Raw genomic sequence first — 7,052 nt, 5'->3', positions numbered from 1 at the left:
TTAAAGTGCTACACTCACTATGTCAGCAAATTTAGAAAACAGTGGCCACAGAACTGGAAAAGATCAGTCTCATTCCAATCCCAAAGAAGGGCAATGCCAAAGAATGTTCAGTTGCACTCAATTCACATGCCAGCAAGATTATGCTCAAAATCCTTCAAGCTAGGCTTCAGCAGTACCTGAACCAAGAATGTCAGAAGTACAAGTTGCATTTCAAAGAAGCAGAGGAACCAGAGATTGAATTGCTAACACCCTTGCTAAAACCTCTGTGTGGATCACAGCAAACCGTGGGAAATTCTTAAAGAGATGGGAGTACCAGACCACCTTACCTGCCGTCTGAGAAACCTGCATGCAGGATAAGAAGCAACAAGTCAGAACCAGACACAGAACAATGATTGGTTCCAAATTGGGAAAGGAGTACATCAAGGCTGTATATTGTCACCCTGCTTATTTAACTTATATGCAGAGTACATCATATGGAATTCCAGGGTGGATGAAGCACAAACTGGAATCAAGATTCCTGGGACAAATATCAACAACCTCAATATGCAGATGATACCACTCTAATGGCAGAAAGTGAAAAGAAACTACAGAGCCTCTTGATGAGGGTGAAAGAGGAGAGCAACAAAGCTGGGTTGAAATTCAACATTCAAAAAAACTAAGATCACGGCATCCAGTCCCATCACTTTATAGCAAACAGAAGGGGGGAAAATGGAAATGGTGACAGATTTTATTTTCTTGGGCTCCACAATCACTGTGGACAGTGACTGCAGCTATGAAACTAAAAGATGCTTGCTCCTTGGAAAGAAAGCTATGACAAACCTAGACAGCATGTTAAAAAGCAACAACATCACTTTGCCAACAAAGGTCCATCTAGTCAAAGCTATGGTTTTTCCAGTAGTCATGTATGGATGTGACAGTTGGACCATAAAGAAAGCTAAGTGCTGAAGAATTGATGCTTTTGAACTGTGGTGTTAGAGAAGACTCTTGAGAGTCCCATGGACTGCAAGGAGATCCAATGGACCAGTCAATCCTAAAGGAAATCAACTCTGAATATTCATTGGAAAGGCTGATGCTGAAGCTCTAATATTTTAGCCACCTGATTCAAAGAGCAGACTCATTCGAAAATACCCTGATGCTGAGAAAGACTGAGGGCAGGAGGAGAAGGGGATGACAGAGGATAATTTGAACAAACTCTGGGAGATAGTGGAGGACAGGGGAGCCTGGCGTGCTGCAGTCCATGGGGTTGCAAAGAGATGGACAGGACTTGGTGACTAAACAGCAACAACTTATAACAGACACCAAGCTTCTTACCATGACAAAGGAGATAAAGGTCAACTGCTACAGTTTGTGAGAATGAAGTCTTTAGACTACTGCTGCTGCTGCTGCTGCTAAGTCGCTTCAGTCGTGTCCGATTCTGTGCCACCCCAGAGACGGCAGCCCACCAGGCTCCCCTGTCCCTGGGGTTCTCCAGGCAAGAACACTGGAGTGGGTTGCCATTTCCTTCTCCAATGCATGAAAGTGAAAAGTGAAAGTGAAGTTACTCAGTCATGTTCGACTCTTCGCGACCCCATGGACTGCAGCCTACCAGGCTCCTCCATCCATGGGATATTCCAGGCAAGAGTACTGGAGTGGGTTGCCATTGCCCTAGCAAGACAAAAGTGTAGACATTAGGGGCTGTTTATCAGATAATTAATCATACAGACAGAAACTAAGGCATCTTCTAAAAACACACGGATGTTGAAAAAATCCTACAGTTTGAGATAGCAATGATTTCATACATTTTATAATACTAGACAGTCTGTCCCCATTGACTCTGAAAAAATTCAAGATTCTGACTTCTTTTCAGCCTCTCTGCTTCAGATGGCTTTGAGAAACTCAGACTTGCTTGGCAGGACAGTTGCTACCATTAAACATGCTTACAGAAGTGTAAATATCAATGAATAATGAATAATGTAAAACTAGCAATGAATAAAGGACATACCAAATTTGATACTCACAGGAATTGAAAACTAACAGCAAATTAACAATAAGTAAGAGAAAATGCCAACAAAGCAATCTGGAAAAAGCCCCCCACAATTTAGTTATAAATGGAAAAAAAAGAATTTTCAAGAAAACATTGTGTCAATGAAGCTTTTGGCAAGATTTAAGTATATATTTTCAATCCTTGAAACAACCAGCTTCAGGAGCAGACAGAAAGCTCTCAAGTCCATGGTGGTGCCAGAGAATCCAAGTCCCAACTGTGCCTGGGGTGAGCAGTGAAGGAAGAAGATAAAAGCCTGCCACCTTATGGGGTGTGAGAAGAGCTGCCAATGAGCTGCAGCTGCAAGCAGCCCCCCAATCCACTGGTGGCACTCTGGTAACCAGACACCTGATCACAATGCCTGAAGCACACGCTGAAAGGATGTTCTACATCCAAAGACATGCCAGGCCTCAGAGGCAAAGGCCTGTCCAGGTGCGCAAAGTGTAACTGACCTACATGCTTTTCCTCTTTTTATTGAAACTCTACTTGGCTTCAAGTCACTGAATGTTCATATCATAAAAGCTATGTTCCATTTCATAGAAACAGCCATCTCAAGGACTGGGGTTTAGACAAACAATGTACTTCACGATAACCATCCATGAGACCCACATCACTATTGTTTCTCAGCATTCAACCTTCCTAAATCCTCCTAGACAAAGGCTACATTTTACCCAAAAGACATCTATCCATTCACAGGAGCAGGGCTTCATGGGGGAGCAATTACTCACACGGCCTCTGCCTCTCCAACACGTTTCTTGTGAGTAGAGGTCACCATGGCTTAATACACTTTCTGTGTAGAATATGGAGAGGAATAAAATTGCATTTTGTAATCAGGTCTATATTTGCCCTTGTGACATAGCAACAGAGGAGTGTTGTTTTTTTTTTAATAAAATGTAATCAACTCAATTTGATGAAACAGACACAAGATTATGGAAAGAACAACTATCCCAAACTAAGAGAAGGTGTGGACTTCTCACTGTTCATTATTTCAGCAATTTTAAAGTGTTTTGAGATTCCAGTCTGTGAAATTTCTTTCTAATCCAAGACAAAGACTTGGACTCCCTCCAAAATTTTTTAAAGAAAACATGGATTCAAAGCTAATGCCAATCAGTCACAAAGGGTGATGTGGCTTTTATAGTGAGACACAGATCTGAACATGTAGTGAACATAGCTTTATCACTTATTAGTTACATGACCTGACATGAGTTTCTTTATCTTTCTGAGTCTCAATCTCCTGTCTGTAAGATGGTGCTGATAATGCTCACTTCTGCTGCTTGTGAAGATATCATATGAAGTAATGAAGTCTAGATTACCTGGCAGAGAGCCAGGCATATGGTAAATGTTGTAAAAATTGAAGGTAAAAGGTTAGGAAATTTCTAGCTTCTGTTTGTTCTGAGGAGGAGGAGGAGAATGGGGAGAGAAAGAAAGAAAAGAAGTATCATAGCACAATGCACTGACATCCCTAAGATATGCTGCTATCTTAATATCCTTTCTAACAGAAAGAAAAAATAGAATCAAATACCCGTCGTATGCAGCCATCTCATAAAGTAGGTACAGGACTCCCACCATATCATCAGGTGCCAAATGGTTCCACTGTATTTGACTTGAACTTGTACTCAGATCATTCAGACACAAGGATAAAATTATTTATTAAACTAAAGAGAATTTAAAGATGACCTTTACCCCCAGTCTCCATACTAAGGGCTAAAGAACTTCCATATTTGTCTCCCTTTTCCACTCACTTTGGACATCCTCTGCTCCACTAAGATGCATTTATCCTATTTCCCTCTCCTTCATCTGTGTTTGGGGGAATTAAAAAGAAAACATTTTTGTGTTGGTCCAGTCTTTTGAACCATTTTTAATCAGTTTTCTTCATATCTCCTCATAGAATGGTAACTTTAGCCAAGCCTTGAAGGTAAACTGCTGCCAACTAACCAATTCAAAACAAGCCCAAGGTCAGCAGCACACCAGTGAGGCCAAGGTTCACTATTTGGAGGTCAGAACAGTTTGACATGAAAATGAAAAGGAGGGTAATCAGTTAATGAATCTGGCACAGTAGCATCCACCAGGAGAGGGGAGAACAAAACACTGGATGAGTTCAGAAACTAAGGAGACATTATAAACAAATAGGGTCATTGCCTGCATGTTCCTGCTTCTCTCCATCATGTGTGAATGTCCTTTGAATCCTATCATTAAAGAGTGCAACCCTTTGCAGCTCTGGGAGGCTTGAATGCCCCCAATGAAATGCCAGCATCAGTGAAACTCTAATAGCATTCCACCTGCAGCACCTGTGCCAACAAGTGGTACCAGGCTTCAGACAAGCTGAAGGGCCTGCATGTGCTGAAGATGGAACAGTTGGGCCAGCCAGTGGTCATTTGCTAAATGGTTCCTGTAGTCCCAGCTTGAGCTGAAAAGGAAACTCTACAGAGATAGTTAACTCAGAGCCTCCATACAAAAAACCTCTGTCATCGAAACAACTTTGGATGATACGCCTACCTTCTCCACTGTGGCAAATGATGACAAAGACTGCCACCAGAGAGAGTGACGACAGTAGTCAACACATCCTTCTGAAGTGACGCAAGGCACCTCCGTCCCCACTGGCTCGGGTTGTTAAACAACATCTGGCCCAGAACCAGAGTCATTTACCCAACCCCTTCCTTGGAATAAAATGAACACTTGGTTATTCACAGTGCATTTTATCCTGTTCCACTGAGCGGTATTTTAGCTACCAGCTTGTTTTATCTATTGATTGTACATATTCTCTCATTGCATCTACTCTACAAAGTCTGTAAGTATTGTTATCAAAAGAAAAATGAAAAAATGTGTTTTCTAGAACAGTGTGGCAGAAACCTTCAAACCACCCAACTAACTTTAAAGTACTTTGTAACTGCCAGAATTATCCCAGTGGGTACAAGTATATATTATGGAAATAATGTGTGTTTCAATAAAATGTTGTTTGTTTGTATGCATTGGCAAAACATGTCTTCTCACCATATGTAATTATTAGTTAGCTATTAAAGTTCTTTAACAACTATTAATCAAACTATTTAGATAGGTTCTTCTGAAGATTCATATCCACTAAACATCACTGATATGAATCCCACCCTATACCGGAAGGTCTCAATAAAAGGAAAGAAGAAGATTGTACATATAGAAAGTCTGTATTCACACCTGCCCTCCAAAACTAATACATCAATAAAGCTAATAAACCACTTGAAAATAAAAATAAAAAGAGATCCTTCCATGCTCCATGCCCACCTGATCTCACATTGTCCTACTTCTATCCTCAGCTTTGTCTTCCATTTCCAGATCTTTGCCCATCTTTTGGGAATCTGAACTTATCTTCTGAATGAGAAAACTAAATGCCTTCAGTGAATACTCACCCCTATATCTTTCTTATTGCACACACCCTGCCATATAATTTCCAGGTGACCAGCTTATCAGTCCTTCCCCAACTCCCCACGATGAGGGGAGGGGAATGTCCAAATTTTCCCATGAGAATGAGATTAGATTCAAAGAGCCATCTAAACTTTCAGGCTAGTATAGATTGTTCTGGATTTCACTCTTAGAGGATAAGGATCTCTTTAAATGATGGTCCTTTAAAATGTTATTGTTGGCAATGCACTTTAGGGAAAAACATATGACACTGTGTTTCCTACAGACACTTTACAGTCTACAAGCTGAGTTGGTTAATACTTAATATTCAGCACAATGTGATAGCCCAAAAGCTAATAAGAAGATAATTATGAATGACTTCATAGCCTAAGAGAGTGGCTTACAATTCCATCCTATTACTGGTTCTGTCCTCCGAACCTAAGGATTATTCCTGCACATAACTTTACACTTTGATTTTTTATCATTACCAAGCCATCAGACATGGACTAGGAGCAAAGTCAAAGTAATAAGTTATATCCCAATATTATTTTTTGAGCAACAAACAATTTCCACTTGAATGAGATGAATTTAACTTTACACCAAAGTCCATGATGCAGCTCTAGGCTGAAACTTCAATGCTGTAATCTACTTACTGGAGGCTTAGTTCATTAGATTCCTAGACTTCAGCACAGAGAGAGACCTTGAGCTCTACCCTTCAGGTCTGCCTCTGAGTTACTATGTAATCATGCCTAAGTCACATTTTAATTTGTTACTTTTTATCCACTTGTAAAATGGCAATAATTCAAATTCTCCAAGTCATGGATCTCATTTTAGGATTTATTTTTAAGCTGTTTCTAGAAGCCCTGAAATTCTACATAGCTGTTTCAGGTGTTACATACAAATAATTTGGTCCAATTTTTTATTTTTAGTGTATATTTTACCATTGTGGGAATAGTCTAGGAGTCATTAACTAACACAAGATATATAAAAGATTTTAACACATATTAGTGAACTCTCCTGCAAGATATTATCTGGTTCACTCATTCTTATCTGCTGCTGCTGCTGCTAAGTCGCTTCAGTCATGTCCAACTCTGTGTGACCCCATAGACAGCAGCCCACTAGGCTCCTCTGTCCCTGGGATTCTCCAGGCAAGAATATTGGAGTGGGTCTCCATTTCCTTCTCCAATGCATGAAAGTGAAAAGTGAAAGTGAAGTCGCTCAGTTGTACCCGACTCTTAGCGACCCCATGGACTGGAGCCTACCAGGCTCCTCCGTCCATAGGATTTTCCAGGCAAGAGTACTGGAGTGGGGTGCCACTGCCTTCTTATCTGCAAACCTCAGTTAAAAAAAAAATCTAAAACCAATTTACATATGAATGACATTACTTTGGTTGAGTTCAATTCAGTGGCTCAGTCACGTCCAACTCTTTGCAACCCCATGAACTGCAGCACACCAGGCCTCCCTGTCCATCACCAACTCCCAGAGTCTACCCAAACCCATGTCCATTGAGTCAGTGATTGCCATCCAACCATCTCATCCTCTGTTGTCCCCTTCTCCTGCCCTCAATCTTTCCCAGCATCAGGGTATTTTCAAATGAGTCAGCTCTTCGCATCAGGTGGCCAAAGTATTGGAGTTTCAGCTTCAACATCAGTCCTTC

This window comes from Bison bison, unplaced genomic scaffold, assembly GCF_000754665.1.
Source record: "Bison bison bison isolate TAMUID 2011002044 unplaced genomic scaffold, Bison_UMD1.0 scf7180017864238, whole genome shotgun sequence".
In the NCBI taxonomy this organism is placed as follows: Eukaryota; Metazoa; Chordata; class Mammalia; order Artiodactyla; family Bovidae; genus Bison; species Bison bison.
Note: the sequence above shows the minus strand (reverse complement) of the source record.